The following is a 20573-nucleotide window of genomic DNA, read 5'->3' on the forward strand; positions in this document are numbered from 1 at the left end:
TATACATAATATATGAATACGTTGTGCAAAGGCTGCTTGATTACAAGACTACAAAACTGTTTACGCCATCGCCAACTCACTTTTTTATTTTTCTGGTTATGCTATCAGTTTACGTTACAAAAGAAACATGGAATGAAACACACACCTAAAACAAAAAATATGAAATATGCTACTTAATTACTTTCAATACACTTGTCCATGAAATAATAACTATGCTTTCTTCAGAATGTTTATAACAAAATTTCAATCAATTCCATGCAGAAACTTACAATAATTTGATATAAAAGCGGCCAAAAGCTGACTTTTCTAGTAAGAAGCAAATTCTCAGTTCTAAAGAGGAAGGAAAGTCACAAGGGTTAGGGGTTGTCAAAATTGGTTTTCTGATCACACCACGAAAATGATAGCAATTTGGAGAACAATAATGCTGCCACGTCCCCACATTTATCCGGCAATAATGCATTCGGTTGGCAAACATCAGCCTAACTAAAGATTTATGATGCAGAATGCAAGGCAACGAAGTGTATTTCTTCAAAACTTTTCAAGTAACCTTTCTGCCATAAATCTTTTTTCTACTGCGGGAAAGTTTGATAAATATGGTTGCGTTTTCCAAATTGTGACAAAAATTACCTTCTAGAAGAAGGTCGGCTGCTTCTTTTTTTTTCTTTAATGAGGAAGAATCTTTAATCTCTCTAGAAAATCTTTCATAGATGACGACTAATTCACTTCAGAGAGGAGGGTAATAGTGAAGCACTTCGGTCACTCGAAGGCATCTTTAGGCTGACTAAAACTTTTGCCATTCATTTAATTTAGGACGCATATTTTAAGTCCAGGTTCACCGGCACAAATTACCTGAAATTTTGGGGAGGAACTTTTGAAATGATACGGGGGGAAAGGGACGACGAGGAAAAGTTCCTAATATAACATAATTATGAAAACTGAAAAAATTAAAAATAAATGTTTCAAGCCTTCTCTGGAATATCGCAATGTTTCAAATCTGTTCTGGAAAATCGCAAAATTAAAAAGGACATAGGTGGCTCCAATTTCAACTGCAACACTGCAATTCCACGGGTGGGGAAAAAGATTGAAGCGCGCCAGGCTTTAATAATGTTCACTCAGAGCGAGACTGTGAACAAAGTGTTTCAAAATGTTTAAAACCAGGATGAAATTCTAAAACATTTGAGAGTAGCCCTTGTGTTCAAAAACTAAAAGAAAAACCACTGATGTACAAAAATTCTAATATGATGCCATGAAAACAAATATTAATAAAATTAGTACCTGCAAATAATTGTTTGAAATGCCAGGAAAATATCCCCTCACATAAATGAAATACAATATCTATCCTAACGAAAAAGTACGGTAGTAAAAAAAAATTAAGTTCATGACAATGGAATGAAAGGGAAAAGGAAGATAGAGGAAATATAGAGACATGAAAGTAAAAACTGATCGAGCAGTGAACGAAAAGTTCATTGTCAGCGAATAAGGAATTCGCAAAGGGAGGTCAAGAGAGGAAAATAATATTCCCTTTGTTTTTAACAATATCAATTTAAATCACGAGCTGATAAATTATCGCCTTTTTACCGGCAAACCTAATGGCCACACACACAAGAATAGCAAAGGGAACGTTTCTCTCTAAATATCATGATTATAAGTCAAAGGGAAATGAGAACCTCATATCAAATGGCCATTTATATTTTGAGTTACTACTGACATATGAACAGCGATAATGCTAAAAGGAGGAAACAAATGAGAATGAGGTAAAAAGTTACAGAATGAGGAGGCGAATGAGGGAGAGGAAGAAGGTACAAGATTCTAAATGGCTAGAGTTAATATGGCTACCTTTAACAGTGAGAGAGAGAGAGAGAGAGAGAGAGAGAGAGAGAGAGAGAGAGAGAGAGAGAGAGAGAGAGAGAGCGCAGCCGAACTTCAGGGTCCCTCTAACCCAGTAGGTACTGGAAGCTATATTGATGCTCCTCCTAGGGGTCCCAGTTCGGTCCACTTAGCTCCCTCGTTCCCTTAAGCCCAAACACCATCCTAATGCTCCGGCGTCTTAATGTTCCACCATCCCAGCGCTCTTATTCGGGGACCTCCGCATCTCCACTTTCATTTGGCTACTATGGACTAATATCGTTAAGCACTTCTCCTCTGGTCATCCGTGGGATACCTTTGGGTGAGGAACTGAGCCCAAAATAATATAGTTGTATTTATCATACAAGTTACTATAGCCAGGATTGTAGGATTACTGACTCTTAAGACAGTGGAAGTAATACTTGTTTCAGGTATGACAGTATCTAAATCAATATTATATACTATATATATATATATATATATATATATATATATATATATATATATATATATATATATATATATATATATATATATATATATATATACACATGAGGTATGTTCAATAAGTAATGAGAAAATGTCAGGCGAGACACTAAATATGATTTGATCAAAAATACTTCATGGTGAAGTACACATACATATATTCTATAAAACGACAAACTGGCAACTTTCTATATTTGTAGGTCTGAGTGCAGCGGTGAATGTCGTGGAACCAGTCTGATCCGGTTTGCCGATCTGTGAACACTTGCAGGGAAACTTGCAGGGAAACACGGAGCAACATTACGCCATCAAATTTTGTGTTAAACTTAAGAAAACCAAACAAGAAGCTTATGGAATGTTAAAGGAGGCCTATGGGGATGAACAGATGAGCCAAGCAAGTTTCTATCGGTGGTTTAACAGATTTTCTGACGGAAATGAACAGGTTGAGGATGAACCCAGATCTGGAGCACCGAAAAGTGCACACAAGGAGGAAAACATTGAGGAAGTGCAAAGGTTAGTGATGCTAGACCGTCGAATATCTGTGAGGATGCTATCTGAAGCTGTTGGTATTAGTATTGGCACAGTAGAGACAGTTCTGACCGAAGAGGAGTGGAGAAGTGGTCAGTGGTGGTTCCACCAGGGCAATGCCCCATGCCACAAGTCAACGCTAGTGACCACCTGGATGGCCGATGTGACTTCTTCCTGTTCCCATGCATGAAAGACAGCCTCAGGGGAACCAGACTCCAGTCAACAGAGGAGCTGAAAGAGGCATCGGAAAGTTACCTGAGGGACTACTGAAAAAGGAGGTCTTCCAGGATTGGGAGAGACGCAAGCAGAAGTGTGTAGCTGCGAGAGGCGATTATTTTGAAGCAGACAAAGTTGTGTAAGCTTATGAAAATAAATAGTGTCTCTGATGACATTTTCTCATTACTTATTGAACATACCTCGTAAATATATTATATTATATATATGTATCGCCTTAACTATTTTTATTTTCTTATGTACTGTAGGTATTTGGTACGAAATTGAAAAGATTATGTCCTAGAATATTTGTTGATTTTCATAACTCAGTGAGGTAAAGAATACTTGTTTTTTCCAAGTCATAACAAGAGCAATACTAGGAACTGTCGTTGGACTCATCAGTCATTTATTCTGTTCAATACACGGATTATGAGCAAGAACACAGAGGTTACGCAGTGTGAACAGTGGACGCGACGTACTGCTGGTGGACTTTCTCTGTAAGTGTATGAAACTGCTGATAATGCGGACGTTTCCCAAACGATTAACGTGGCAGTGACTGTTGTTGAGTTCATCTTTCCCGCCATACCTATTGAGGAAAGGGGTTTACTGTTGAGAGAAGAAAAAAATACTTGCTTCGCTTAATGCATGAGTAACAATACTGTAATGAGACTCATTAAACGCATACTTATATATACCATTAGGATTTTTGTTCATTACAAAAAGGTCACTGTGAACAGATTTTCTATATATATATATATATATATATATATCTTCTTCGTTTTAACGTGCTTTTTCCCATTTATACACACACACACACACACACACACACACACACATATATATATATATATATATATATATATATATTTATTCATATATATATATATATATATATATATACAATTACTGGCGGCAATATGAAATAATACGACAACAATTAGCTGATAAACAAAGATATAGTAGTGATATAATGCTTGAGTTAAGCAAAGTCAACAGAGCCATCAACATCAAAAGAAAGAAATGTAATACTGTAATGAAAGGCAAACACTACTGATGCTGTTTATGATAAACGAGAGGGAAGAGGGGCCTGTTTGGCGGATTGCTTAAAGACTGTATATCAATTAACAATAATAATAATGATATGGAGAGGAAACGTAAAGTCATGTCCTTACTGTATTCTGCATAAGTTATCAAGACAGATGCCGGGAAATTATTATCGAATAAGTCTCACTTACTTAAAAGAAAGCATGAGCTTCTGCATGATGAATTCATCTTATACTTCGGCTTATATGTGCTAAAATAATTGGATAAAAAAACCTATCTACAATTTACACAAATTACAATAAAATGTCAATGAATCACTGCCAACTAAACTGATAAAAAGGAAAACGCAATGTTTACGGACTACATAATCGTTGCCGAAGCATCTTCACCTGACCTATGATATAATTTAAAAGCAACCGCCGACGGCAAACAATGCTGTTATCCCGAAATAAACTTTACAAGGGTCCCTTATACCATTCACACGGAAGTGCTTCCACGCTGCGCGAACTCAAACTGGGTTTATAAATCCCATTAACCCCTATTAAATTCTAAATCGAGCTCGAGTTTAAGCGGAGAGAGAGAGAGAGAGAGAGAGAGAGAGAGAGAGAGAGAGAGAGAGAGAGAGAGAGAGAGAGAGAAAGTTAACTCTAATTTGTAATATTTTGATCTACGAAGGACATAAAAATGACAAACTTACCTAAATAAAACAAAGGAAAGGAACTAACTCATCCTTGGTGAACATAACTCGAGAACACCCAGTCAGAACGATTTATAATGTTCCTGCTCACACCAAGCACCAGTTCAAGATATAAACACCGCATACTGTACCTCTTCATTAAGGCTTAGAACAGATAGTTTTAATAACGGTGATGGAACCCTAACATCTCATAACGCAGTATATCTATTAAAAATATCTACCTAAATTTGCGTGTTACCTAATGAACTACGCAACTGCGCCGTCCAAAATAGTGTTGAAAAGTTCTTTAACTTCATATTGAGTTCAGTTTTTTGCAACTAAATTTAAGTACGAGAACAAAGCGTAAAACAGTGATGCATCAAAGTAAATATAACAGAATAAATAACTACATATCTACAATAATTAAACAAAGGTGATAAAAAACCCTTTCACATTCCTTTTTCTATTGACTTTGATACAAACCTCTAGAGTATGAAAAATGCTTCATAATTTACGCTAACAATCTTAAAATATCTTGTCTGTAAAATTACATCATCACCAAATCGACCAATTTAATTAACCTTAACCCTTTCGCTAAGGAATTCATTCAGACTCTCATTCCTACAGTAGCTAAGCGCACATTTGAAAAGGCTCCCAGTTTAATAAGAAAAAAAAATTACTACATCTGTAAACACTGTATTATCAGGACTGAACATTATTTTAGCTTTCAGGTAACAAATCATGTGTAATAAATTATCAAAAAGTTAAAAATTTTTTTTTAAATCGTTGGACTCTTGAGATCTTTGCTAGTGGCACGAGTAACCCTTATAGTACACTATTAATGTGTGATATAGTCATGGTCCACATTTGCAACACTTGTAAATTCTACGTGAAAATGCTAAACTTCACAATAGGTGAATGATAATACATATATCTTTATTAGTGATACTAACCATCCTTTCTCTAGATCATCAATCTGATATATGTCCCATGCAAATACTGCTCTGAAACCTGGCCTATCTAATAAGAAGCTATTTTCACTAAAATAACTTTCAATGGTAGGTTTGTGAATTAAGTCCATTTCGACTGCAAAAAAATTCTTCTATGTCCATGGAAACGAAATCTGTCCACTGGTGATACCTTCATCTTTTAGGCAATGGTTGCTTCTTACCTATCATAGAATAGAAATATTTATTTTATTCTTTTACTTACATGATCATCTATTCCCCGAGGACAAAATTTAGCAATGCCCTCATAAGGGGTCAAGTTTTCACATCTAATTACCTTAGGAGAGTCTGTATAATTCATTGCATTAACCAATTGTTTGGGATTATTATAACTGAATTCAACTGCAATCCATGTGTTTGGCACAGCATCATCAACACAAGAGTTCGTTGTAGGGGTATCGTCGTCGTCATCATCACCATCAGCATCATCATCCTCACTTTCACCTACTCACGATCATCAATATCATTAACAGATTCTGAATCAGAAGCAAACAATGTTTCCTTGATTTCTTCCGGTGAGATATATATATATATATATATATATATATATATATATATATATATAATCTATTGTATATATATATATATATATATATATATATACATATATACATACATATATATATAATTTATACATATGGAAATATACATATATATACATATATGTATATATAAACATATACTTATATACTTATTTATATACATATACATACATACAAACATACTTATATCTTAATGATACACATACATATATACATACAATATCGTTTGCACACACATATATATATATTTTATATATATATTTGATCTATATATATATATATATATATATATATATATATATATATATATATATAGAGAGAGAGAGAGAGAGAGAGAGAGAGAGAGAGAGAGAGAGAGAGAGAGAGAGAGAGAGAGAGAGTTACAAGGATTGGGATGTCTCAAAGACTTATTAGTCCATCCGAGGAGACATCATGTGCTCACATATCTCTAGGAGCAGGTTTTCTTGTTCATTCCCAGTGTTCTAATGATTTTGTCTAGCTTTCTTTTAAACTCTTCCACACTGTTGCTGTTGACAACTTCTGGTGGCAGTCTATGCAATATGTCACATATCTTGTATGTGAAAAAGTTCCTACAATGAGATGTGCTGTATCTCTTCAGTTCTAGTTTCCATCCATTACTGCTTGTCTGGTTTTCGTTTAATGTGAAGAGGTTACTGTCTACTTTTGTTATGCCTTTCAGTATTTTGAATGTTTCTGAGTTGTCATGCAATCGTCGTGTTTCTAAGCCATACATGTTCAAGCTCTCTAGTCGTCTTTGGTAACCTATTTACTTGATTGATGGGATTAACTTTGTGGCTCTTGCTTGTACACCTCCTAGTCTATTTATGTCCTTTCTTAGTGTTGGTAACCAAAACTATTTATGTCCTCTCTTAGTGTTGGTGACCAAAACTGTACTGTATATTCAAGACGAGGTCTAACTATGGATGTGTAGAGCTGCAGCATCGTTTCCTTGTTTCTGTATTTGAACTGCCTCTTTATGTATCCCACTAGTCTCTGTGCCTGCTTTTCAGCTTTTATGAACGTTTTGTGGATTTTAAGTCCTTGCTAATAATGACTCCAAGGTCCTCTTCTTCTTCTTCTACACTATTTGTCATTCTCAAGCAGCATGTAGTTGGCATGAGGGTTGTCTATTCCTATTTGTAAAATTTTACACTTATCAAAGTTAAAAGGCATTTGCCATCTTTTGACCACTCTCCCATTTTCCTTAGATCATTTCTCAAACTTTCCACTGTATCTGGGTCTGCTGCATTTACACCTAGTTTGGAGTCATCTGCAAATTTGGCTATCCTGCTAGTTAAACCTACATCAATGTCATTAATGTAAATCAAAAACAAGAGCGGACCAAGGACAGAACCCTGAGGAACTCCGTTTGTCACATCTGCCCATTCTGATTCTTCACAGAGAGAGAGAGAGAGAGAGAGAGAGAGAGAGAGTAAAACGTTTGATACAAATAGTGGGTCTGAGACAGATGTGTGGTGTCTACACGTTGTTGTGTGAAAATAAGCTGGCTCTATGCCAGCACTGGCTCTTGCTTACAGAGCAGTCCGTAAGAGTCAATCTGATGATATGCACGGGATTAAGTTATGTTAATGATGTTAAACCCCTAACGACTAGTTTCCACGGTTGTCTGATATTGTTATGGGTTTGATGATGCATTAACTGGAAAAAATTTAGAATTTTTCCAAAGAAATTTTATGAAATTCTGAAAAAAACAGAAAGAAAAATGTGAGAGGAGGTGAATACAAGCTGAAGAGTGGGTTCTGTCGGCCAGACTCGGAAATGGATCTACAACTTTTACCTAGCCTCGGCCTAGCAGCAGTTTTTGGTGCGCTTTTGTGCAAAGGAACCTCAGTGGAATCCGGCAAAATGGATCCAGGTCTGGAAACCGCCTTTGGAATCAAGAATTTGCTTCTGGTTGCTGTTTTTGGATTGACAAGCGCTGTAACTGGCAACATACTGGACGACATTAAGACGCAGAAAATCGTTGATGATGATGATTACTGTGGAAAAATTCAAGCACTGCAGGGAGAAGTTCATCTCGAAAGAGAAGAGAGGAAGAATCTGACGCTGTTGAATGTCAACTTAACCAAAAGAGTTCATGACCTGGAAAATGCTCTTCAAAAAAAGAGGAAAGCAAAAGAAAAGAAGGCGATGCAGAAAAAGAAACTGGACAAAGAAAAGGAGTCGATGCTGTCGTACATAGGACGGCTTAACAAGCAAAATTTGGAACAGAAAGTCTTGGAGGACAAGATCCTTTTGCTCGAGAACGAAAAGCAGCCGATGCAGGAGGGCGGCGGCTCAGGAAAATGCACGAAATATGCTGGAACGTGAGTTAGCGAGGATGAAAGCAGAAAATAGGAGACTGATTAAGAACGCTGCCGCTATTCAAGAGCTAAGGGATATCCTGAACAACAAAGTAATGAGCTTGACTGCTCAGTTGGCAGAGCTCCATTGTTAACTTCCTCACCAAGGGTCAGTAGCAGCTCGGTTGGATACGGAACTGCGTAGGGTGGGAGAAGACAGGATGCAGATGACTAAACGAATCCGAGGACTGGAAAACGAACTCAACCCTGTAAAACTGAGAAGGAAAACCTCCAGTTCAACGTTCGAGAACTGCAGAAGCAAGTGGGAAAGCTGTCGGGATAAATGGCTAAATGTCAACTACAAGAGAAAAAAAAGTAAAAAATGCGCCTTAGTTTCTTCGGTGCAATCGAGTTTTCTCCACAGCGTATAATGCTGTATAAAACTCTCGATGTGCAGCAGTATAAAACTCTCACCCAAGACCGGACAGCGCTCAGTTGCTCCCCAGACGCGGTCAAGTGAAGATGCGTCGACGGCTGGATGGAAACGCACGATCCATGGCTAACCTTAACTTTAAATCAAATAAAACCTACTGAGACTAGAAGACTGCAATTTGCTATGTTTGATGATTGGAGGGTGGATGATCAACGTACCAATTTGCAGCCTTCTAGCCTCAGTAGTTTTTAAGGCCTGAGGGGGGACAGAAAAAGTGCGGACGGACAGACAAAGCCATCTCAATAGTTTTACAGAAAACAAAAATGAAGCTCAGTCAGCAGGATAATTTACTGCAAACGAAATACCACCGGCTAGAAGAGATGGCAAAGACTGGCCTTGAGCATGGACGAGAAGAATCTTCCTCTGGAGGGTGAGCTGAGAAATCTTGCAGGAGAAGAAGGAAATGTTGCTCTGCGACTTCAACAACCTCCAGATGACGAAGGAACACTTGGAAAAAGCAAAATAAAGACTATAGAAAAGACTTGCAGTTCTTACGAGCAAGCACCATGCAGTAGGAGCCGGCCTCAATCGGACGGAGAGGAAATTAGAGTGAATCTCTGATAACGCAGGCCAGGAACACTCGCTTTTGTTTGCCGGAGGAACAATGATGTTATTTACACAAAGGAATCCATTCACTCTTTGTTTTTAGTTTCGTATGTAAATACTCAGATTATTTTGTTAATATTTTTCATTCTAAACTTAAGTAAAAGGATGTAATAAAATGTAAAAACAACTTCCTCACTTCTCTGACATCAAAAAGCTAATTCCACTTAAGTCAAGGAATGCAATAATGTTGGAAAATATAACCTCAGGCAAAAACTGCGATATATAAATTATATATATATATATATATATATATATATATATATATATATATATATATATATATATATATATATATATATATATATATATATATATATATATATAATTTCGTTAACCCTACAAATATATTGTTTTATATTATGACAAATGTCTTGCCATCATAAAACATGATTGTATATTAAGAACGAAACTTTACATTTTATGGAAATCCGGAAAACCTATCAAATTTTACTACTGATTTGGGAAAATTTCCGATAAGTACTGTAGGCCAGTATTTTTTAAAATCGTCAACAGATGGCAGTAGCAGACGACCAAATGCATAGTCTGCTTAGGAGTCGAGACCAAAAATCGTCCACCACTGAAGAAGAAGAAGAAGAAGAAACCCTCCTGCCTGGGATGAACTCTACGGATAGATCTACCCAGATTTGAATAGCTAGTCTGTCAATGGAAATGGACAAAAAGTTCCTACAGTAAAAATAAAAAAAATTTAAATGACGCCTACAATAAAGTTTCGTATATTCGCTGGTTTCACGATGTTTTGAGAATTTCAAAGTATGGGTGGTTCTACGAACTTATTTCATTCTTCTTTCACGTGGTCAAGATTTGTGGATTATTTGCAATAATTAACTTTGTTCGTTATATATTTTTCTTGAAGAATCAACAACGGCATCGTGATGTGAGTAATGATTTTTTTTCCTTTCCACTGTTTTCACCTTAAAGCTAAGGTATAATTAAGGTTGAATCACTTTTATCTTGGCGTTCAGTATGACATTTGCTCAATGGCATACTGAACGCAAAGATAAAAGTATTTAACGTTAATTATACCTTAGATTTAAAGTACAAATTGCGGAAAGGAAAAAAAGTTACGGATTATTTCACGATGCCATCGTAGATTCTTCGAGAAAATATGTATCATGTGAACAGAATTAATTGCTTCAAATAAAATCTGCGAATCAATTTCACGTGGAAGAAGAAACTATGGAGTCCAACCCTTCACACAGCTTCAATACAAAAAATACAAAATAAATCTTACCACTAACAAAACCTTTTCTTTTCCGGTCAATTCCCCATTTCATGCACTAGTTGGGAAATAAATTGTCCCACCATGGAACAGAAATTGTTTTAAAAAACAGGAAAGGGAAACAGCAGAAATAAAAGAAGTGTTTCATTCCGACAAAGGAAAACAATATCCAAGCGCACTGAAACGATGCCAGTAAAAACAAAAGGTTCTCGTGAAAAGCGCATGAAATGTTCCAAAGGAACAACTAGGCTAAGCGCAGTCAACTGGGTCACGTAAAATCACCCAGTATCAATCAACGGGATTCTCTTCAAAATCACTTTGAATGAAGAACAATGAAGTGTAAAAACGAGCGCGATGGCGCTCCATACGATACCTCTCGCCGCTTAAAAAAGGGGGAAAAAGGATCATCGGGTGCTATGAGAATTACAACTGACAACAAATAGAAAGAGAACATATATTTGTATTCCTCACCGAAAAGTCATCAGTGAAGGAATATCACTATATATATATATATATATATATATATATATATATATATATATATATATATATATATATATATATATATATATATATATATATATGAGAGAGAGAGAGAGAGAGAGAGAGAGAGAGAGAGAGAGAGAGAGAGAGAGAGAGAGAGAGAGAGTAAAAAATTACGGACATATCATCGGCAAACTTCATTCTTAATGCTAACATAATTCTTTATGCTGGCATAAGACCGGAAATATTTATGTTATAATGAATTACCTTTATCAATAAAAACTAGCAAACTAATGATAAGCAATTTAACGTTTGCCTCTGAAGATATGAAAACATAATATAATTGCTAGCTGAATATCTGACATGGAAGTCACTAACATAAAGCTAGACATTAACATTTTTTCATTCCAATTTATAAGATTTGGAATATATGGGACAAAATCTACTAAATGAAAAGATATGCACAACACGAACAGCCTCTGCATCAGCACAATAAAACCGCATAACTCTCGCATAGATGAGTCAATGGAAGGGAGGGAGTGTCCTAAACAATCAACGAGTAAAAGCATAATCCAAACAAAGGTGTATAAAATTTCCAGTTGAGGCAATCCAGACAGAAGGACAACACGCCGTCAAAGCATAAATATTTGCCACTCAGTTGCACCCACGTGAAGCAGTGTGTGCTCGTTAATGGGGGGAAAACACTGAAATCACACAGCAATCCAGAATTCACTTAAGAATTGTATTTAACCCTTTCAGGTATAAACATCAGAATTTGTTGTGTACCAACGAATCCAGCCTTTGGTGATAGTTCCTTGCGAGGTTCCATCAAAGTAATTTATCCTTCCAGCAAACATGTTCAACACTCCTTACTCTCAAACCGTTGTCGTCCTCTTCAGGTACGTGTGGATGTGTACGATTTCGAGATCTCTAAGCACAAAAGAACGAACGCACAGATTTGTGTACATAAAACAAGAAATCATACAAAAATGTGGAAATGGTGACATGTGATCAACGGGGAAACGACGTTCTTTTATAAAGGACCTCATTTAACTTTCATGAAGAGCAAGAATGTTGAAAAGGATGATTTATATGCATATACATGCTACGATCCGTAACGGCAAAGGAAAAGATTAAATAGTGAGATTGCCTTTAAAACCACAGTATAATACGGGAATATTTAATCACCCACCTTGAATCCATGGTAGAAGAAAATACAAAATATGTAAAGCCCGAATGTTACGTACAATATCTCTTTCAATATCTGGGGAGGCTCCAACCCTAGACGACGATTTTCATCCCATTTCTCTTCTAATCCATTCAAAAACTTCCCGGAATCTTTCCTGAATTACATATGTGCGCCTTCCGTCAAAACACGACGCAAAAGAGAGGATTCAAAAGATTCAGGGTCCTTTTCCGAATTCTCATTTCTTCTATTCGGGCGCCAGGTGACAGAATCTGGCCGCAGAATCAGCGGGGATCCCACCTGCCGTTGAAAGCACCAGCCGACGTGATCCCATGAGAATCTGACAAGACCACTTCATTCACCGCAGCCACACGAGGGAATAAATGCGGAAGGATCAAATTCTGAAGGCGCAACGGACCGAAATTAAATTCATCTCCGGGAAGAAGATATCGCGGGACAGGTCATTCTTGCTAAAGGTTACCGAAAATTAACTGAAACAAGTTGCCATATTCTATCAAAAGCACAGACCAGATGCTTCCTACATACAGGGGTTTGTTCCAGAGAAGTGGAAAGAAAGCTTACCTGCCAAAACAGTCTCTCGAAACAGAAAATGTTCCACTATACGAACAAGCGCCTCACCTGAAACGACAAGAAAATAAGAGTTAAAAACCTCCCCGATTATTGCTACCAAATATACAAAAACTTACTTTATATCACAAAACACTACATGAAAAAAATATTTAGATATTGCGAAAACACACACACACACACGCACACCACATAAATATAATATTATACATTTAAAATATATATTATATATACTGTATATACATATACATAAGTATATTAATGTGTATATTTACGCACGTAATTCTAACACTTACAATACTGGAAACAGGAGAGGAAAGGTAAATTTCTTAACAGTTCTTATTGCTAAAACAAGCCCTAAACACCGTGGGCCGCTTCTGATATTCTGTAGAAAAAACTCAATAGCAGTGTGTTAGCAGTAACGGTGCTTACTAGAAAAAATTTACAGAATGGATAAAGAAATGCCGGAATTTGAAACATGGGAACTGGAAATTAACATAAAATGAGAATGTCACACCAAGTGGGGGAAAGGACGGCAAAATATGCCGAGACCACGCATGGTTGATCTCTGACAACCGCTTGTCTGTTATGGCTTAAAAATATTGCAGCTGAAAACCGTTACGAAAAACAACGTTCATGACATCCTATTCATCTCCAAAACGTTTTCATCAAACAGAGAGATAAAGTAATTTTTAGACGAGTTTGTCAAAAAATATTAATTCTCTACTTCATAAATCAGTCACGTTAAAAAACTAAAGACAGAACAGGAAGGGAAAATGAAGTCTTTTTACAAGCGCTCAATTTGGCTCATTATTTATATCAGGGACATTCGACAGAGGAGCAAAATTGATGGGTGATTGATGCAGAGATAAAAATAGTGTGTTTATTACATAATACTACTGAGAACCCAGTTCATTAGTATATTAAATAGATACGGATCATACAGAATAATAATCTTTAAATCAATGAAAGGAAAATCAGAAATACACTTTCTTCTTTACATAATTATACAAAAATACAGGCTAGCCAAGTTGTACATTTCAATTGGAAATAAAAGTCAAATAGTCCTCAAAACATAATGATAACCATAATATAATGCAAAACCAATAAAACTGCAAGTACAGTATAAAGTTCTGGCAGCATCTCTGAAGAAAACTAGGCTAACACATTGTCCTCATGGTCAGTGCATCCAGTAGCGTTGAGGGCTAAGCTAGGCTTTATTGGCTAGTTCTTTCTATTAAGAAACAGGTACATCCGATCATCCAAAGCTCTACAGCAAGGTACATCCGATCATCCAAAGCTCTACAGCAAACAACGGTGCTACTACAGTGCACATGCCAATATGCTAAACCTGTGTTGGAAGTAGGCCAGGTGGCCTAAGAAGCCTGAAAACACTATTACAACAAAAGCGATACCTTTGAGAAAACTCAACAAACATTCCCTAGCCCACAAGAAATGCCATCTAATGGGGTGACTAAAATTTCCCTCACAGAGTACAATTAGTAAAAGGTTATTCTTCATTTAACATACGTTAACAAGTACACTTAATTTCTGTTGAGCCTATACTTGTTGGCCATACCAAGGGGTGTATAGATATATTATGTATTACAATACAGCAGCATAACGGCTTAATCTAATATACGTAACTACAAAATATATTATGGAAAAATACTGATAGCATCATCATATAATGTCAGATCACTATAACTGATCTGTGAATTCCTAAACTCTGGGCAACAGCCATGGAGCCCCTGTACTTGATACGGAAAGGTTGACGCCATCGGCAAGGCTACTGAGATACATTCACTGGGGTAGTTTTCACTAGAACTATCTGAATACAGACCGGATATTTGCATTATGAATATTCAGGGATATTCGAGTTTCTATTCTAAAGGTGAACTCGAAGGTCGAGGGCGGAGGATCAGCACAATACCGTCTCTTGTGAGTTAAAGGGTGGGATACACTTACAAAACACGGGGAATTTAATAAATAACCTACTTTCGCTTATTGTAGTAATGCATCCGATAAGGATACAGATATATATAATTACTAAAGTATTTGGCAACTTAAACTAGGGGAGCAAATCATACACATCCAGAGCCATAGAAACAATGCCCAGAGCTACACGTGCCGTTTACCATTTAAACTAACTGGCCAGTCAGAATTCCCCCTAATGAACCTTCTCATCAGTATAAAACCGAGCATAAGGTTCGTGACATTCTGAACCTCACATTTTATTATAAAGAAATGTCTCGTCCCCTCCCTACCCGCTTACCATAGCCATGTCAAGTCACTCGTGACTTTGCAACCACCCAATTAACGTTGGATAAATGAAATGAGTTGGGTCAGGGCTCAAATCACGAACAAGGGTCACAACTCTGCTTAATGAGATGTCCCGTAAATACTGAATACCATTTAAAAGTCAGGCCAATTAGAATTACTAATGAATGATCTCACCCATGTAAAAATCATGTCATTTAAACAGACTGGAGTCCATATAATTCACAGGAAATCCGGCCAGTGAGACAAGAAATGAATTCATTTGAGTACCACGTGAGAAGGGTCATTTATAACAAGTTACTAAACTCATCAATCCATGGCATAATTTAAATGGCCACAAGTATTGCCAACTAGCTATCAATCACAAGACGAGCTCAGGATATAAGTTTTGACAGTGAATCGAAGATTATATGACTACAACCTAAGAGACCTATTCACTGAAATTTACCACACCGAACAGGACATACTATACACACGTACGGACACACACACACAGTACCTATATATATATATATATATATATATATATATATATATATATATATATATATATATATATATATATATATATATAATGTGTGTGTGTGTGTGCATGAGACCTAAAATACGACCACAAAATATACATTGCAACTTAGTCACCAAATAACAAACACACACACACACAATATATACATATATATATATATATATATATATATATATATATATATATATATATATATATATATATATATATATATATATATATATATATATATATACACACACACACTTACATACATACATATATAGCACATATAAAGTCAACCTTGAACATTTACTTGTATTAGATCAAAATTTATTTGCTAATACAGTAAAATAAAAAAAAAAATTATTAAATTTACTACATCTGCCAGAAAGGTATAAAATACTGAAAATCTTGAAAATCTTATTTGCTCCCGGGGGCAATGGTGAAATTCTATTACTACACAATATTACGAACAAATATACACTCTTTCTCGAAGTTCATATGGGTAGCAAGTCCTTTAGCTGAACCATGGAAAAGTCCAAAGCCCAGACGTTAAGAAACTTGGATATTAAAACCAACTTACAATCAGGGAACTGCAGTACTTCAAAGCAACGCAGGATTTGGCGGTCCGAAAAAAGTAATGTGGTCAACACTCACTACAACTCTACGAAGTTCAGAGCTTCTCATACGGACGATCACAGAACGGGAGTCCATTGAACACGTCCAAACGACAAATATATGTCGGTGATACTGATGAAAATCATAAAAACATAAATATCCAGGTGCATACTGAAAATCATGTTTCATTAAGAATTCTTAAATTCCCCAAATCGAAAAGCATTTTTTATATGTAATTATTTTATAGAACATGAAATTTAGATATGAACACACAAAAAAGTACTTAATTTTATATATACGAGTATATATATATATAAAAGGACGGTATTACTGAAGGAATTGGTTCATAAGACAGAATTTCAGTTTTTTCTTTAGAAACTGGTACTTTTTTTTTTTTAGAAAAAAAAAATAGACAAATATATGACAGTGATGCTCTTCTGAGAGAGAGAGAGAGAGAGAGAGAGAGAGAGAGAGAGAGAGAGAGAGAGAGAGAGAGAGAGAGAGAAATTTCATTATTTTTCTTGCCAAATAAATCTCGCCAAAAAGATAAAGAACCAAGGAGATGATACTCGTTGCACGAGATGGGAAGCAGCTCAGCAACGCTCAATTTTCTGAAGCTCTCCGAAGCCTATTTTTTTTTTCACCCTGAATCTCTTTTCCGAGGCAACGGTGTCCCCAGTCTTTTCGTAATTCGCAGCTGAAACGTTTTCCATGTCGTCACCCACTCAGGACGAAAACACCTTTGCTATACTGTGTACATAATACCCTAAAACCTTTTAGTTACACGACACCGCTTTTTATATATATATATATATATATATATATATATATATATATATATATATATATATATATATATATATATATATATATATATATATATATATATATATAATTTTCTTTTAATACTGATGCACACAGTGGCACCTGTAACTTACGGATAATACTTCCAATATCAACCGTGCTTCTTCCAATCCTCAAGATTGAAGTCTGGAAAAGATGCACAAAAACTGCTACTATGCTGTTATGGTTATCCATTAACAAGCCGACAGCTGTTTCCACCATAATGCCATGGCTGCCTTCACGGCTACGCTAGAGTTTCGACACAACTACATTCTAATAATATATATAGACGAATACAGCCAAAAAAATTATCAATACACTAGAATCCAAATCCAACACAAGTTTCACACTCCATAAAAACGAAGACTAACGAATTTCACAGGATGTTTTCCTATACACTGTATGGCTAGTGTAGCCCTAAAGACCAAGGTTTACTGACTGAAACAACCATGTCTTGATAATGAAAAAACATCACAGCATAGCAGCCGTTTTCGTTAATCCCTTCGAGACTTCAGCCTTGAAGATTGGAAGAAGTACTGGAAATACTGGGGGTGTTGGCAAAAGTTTTTAATGCTATCATGTGCATTATCACTTGGAGAAAAATGTGTACTCGTATATATAACAGAACATTTACAAAATACGAAAAGAGGTTACGAGGTATTACTCCATGTGAGTTCTAGTGTCGCCTTGAGTCCAAGTTACTCGTATTTTAGTCGTTACAGATTCAATGGGCCTGTTACTGTTAAGCTTCTGTTTCACATAACGTCAAGCGTTCAAGTGACATAAGTTAACGGGACTAACGAGGGAAAATACGTTAATTCCTTTTACCATGCTAACGGTACTTAAGATCAATAAAATGTGTAGGCCTGCTGAAGCAATTTGCCAAGCTAGCATATGTCCATAATTTTCCGTCTCAACCTTCCCTCATCGAATATAGTATCATACTACTGTGTATATAATCTCTCTTTCTCTCTCTCTCTCTCTCTCTCTCTCTCTCTCTCTCTCTCTCTCTCTCTCTCTCTTAAACACGTATATTCAGTCTCCAAAAAGAACAGAATAAGGCCACAGAACAACTACTTTCTAACATGAAGTTTCCTGTAAAATCTAGTTTAGGTAAAAAACGCAGTATTAAGAACGAAATCGATTTACAAGGGCAAATCGTCCAACCGTACGGCCTCCTCCCTTTGGCAAGATCTTCATTAGGACCAGTTTCACCGTAGCCAAGGTTTCGTAGAATTTCTCGAGTGTCTAGGAAGAGAGGTGTCCTGACAGCCAGAAAAAAGATTGCAATCTTTTGAAGGGACTCTACAGAACACTTGGCTACAATGGTAATTCAGTTTATAATGATCTACGTTGTTTTTTTTATCTACTTTTCTATGAAGCAAAATGTCATTATCACAGAACCTCATTTTCCACGGCCGCCTTCACAAATGCTGAAACAACTCTCTCTGTCTCTCTCTCATTATATATATATATATATATATATATATATATATATATATATATATATATATATATATATATATATATATATATATATATATATATATATAAAAGCTGAACCACAATATTCAACCAGCAACCAAGTAACTTTTTCCCTGCTCAGGTCAACAGGCTTACTGGATTTTTATGGAAGGCAACTCTTGGATCGAACGCTTCTAATTAAGTTGAAAAAACTGAGCGAACTACCACTTATGCTGAGAAGAGAGGGGCAAAGAAATTGATGGAAGTGCGGAGGTCCCCTACTTGTGAATCCCCTACCACCAAAAGGCACATCAAAGTAAATGCCCTACCACCGGAAGGTACATCAAAATAACATTTCCCACAAATCATAAAAAGAAAACAACACCGATCCGTGTGACAGCTACAAATTGGTAATAAAAACTATTGTAGTAATGCGACTTTTCCAATAGTTAAGATGCATTAAATACTGTGAGACCATAAAGATAAACTTAACTTTGTGTCCTACCCTTTGGGGAATAAATCGGAAAACGTTGAATGTTACATGTTGAATAAATGTATGCACCATACTTCCCAATTTACTATGGTCGAACGGGAAAAAATATGAATTTTTAAAATTGACAAATATCTCTCACACTCACGTGCGCACATATATATATATATATATATATATATATATATATATATATATATATATATATATATATATATATATATATATATATATATATATATGTGTGTGTGTGTGTGTGTGTATGTGTGTGTGTGTGTGTGAGAGAGAGAGAGAGAGAGAGAGAGAGAGAGAGAGAGAGAGAGAGAGAGAGAGAGAGAATTTACGGTTAAAAAAGCTGATACTTCACTACAGAAACTATAAACTTGAATGAAAAGTGAATTTTCAAAGCCTTTAAATAAAGGAGGAAAATATATCAAAACAATATATTTCTTCTAAACAATATTGCCAGCTCGAAAGCTGCGTAACGCCAAATGACTCACTGACAAGAATATATTCTCACATTATGATGATATATTGTTTTTATATCTTTTCCTCTTTTACCTAAAGGCCTTGATAATTCACTAACAGGGCCTCTTGTAAGATCAGCAATCTATAAATAACATCGATGGTGGTCAAATAGGATTGTACACTATGTCAAAGGCTTACTTTTGTGTTTAAATTAACTTTTGCTTTCAAATTACACAAAAAGAATACCTTGGAACAAAAACACCGTATGATTCTGTTCACAAACCTTCCATAAGTTGTATCACAGTCGTTTTAATTAGTACCTTTGAAGAGATGACAGTTACCTTATTTCTCATTTGGATACGAATCCGTATTCTCATTTCGTTTCAGGCGCTAATTTAAGATTCATGTCATATTTTCACAATCACAGAAGGATCCCCACGTAAGTACAAACTACTCCATATAAGATCATTTATCATGGGATATTTAACGACCAATCTAGCGAGAGACAGAATCATTGACAGTCAAGGCTTCTGTAGTAGACAGACAAGAATTATTCCATTTTGAGATGGCTGTAATACCAGTTTGAACCTTTACACTTACTTTTAAATGTCACAGATTATGAAAGTGTAGCTTTACAAACTAAG

The 20573-nt window shown here is 35.9% G+C and overlaps 1 protein-coding gene across 8 annotated transcripts in view; it reads right to left on the minus strand.

Annotated features, from left to right (window-relative positions):
* The window catches only part of Tomosyn (syntaxin-binding protein tomosyn), a 991423-nt gene that overhangs the window by 547828 nt on the left and 423022 nt on the right, over positions 1 to 20573 (minus strand). The gene's annotated exons all lie outside the window — the stretch shown is intronic.

Source organism: Macrobrachium rosenbergii, chromosome 4 (assembly GCF_040412425.1).
Source record: "Macrobrachium rosenbergii isolate ZJJX-2024 chromosome 4, ASM4041242v1, whole genome shotgun sequence".
Taxonomy (NCBI): Eukaryota; Metazoa; Arthropoda; class Malacostraca; order Decapoda; family Palaemonidae; genus Macrobrachium; species Macrobrachium rosenbergii.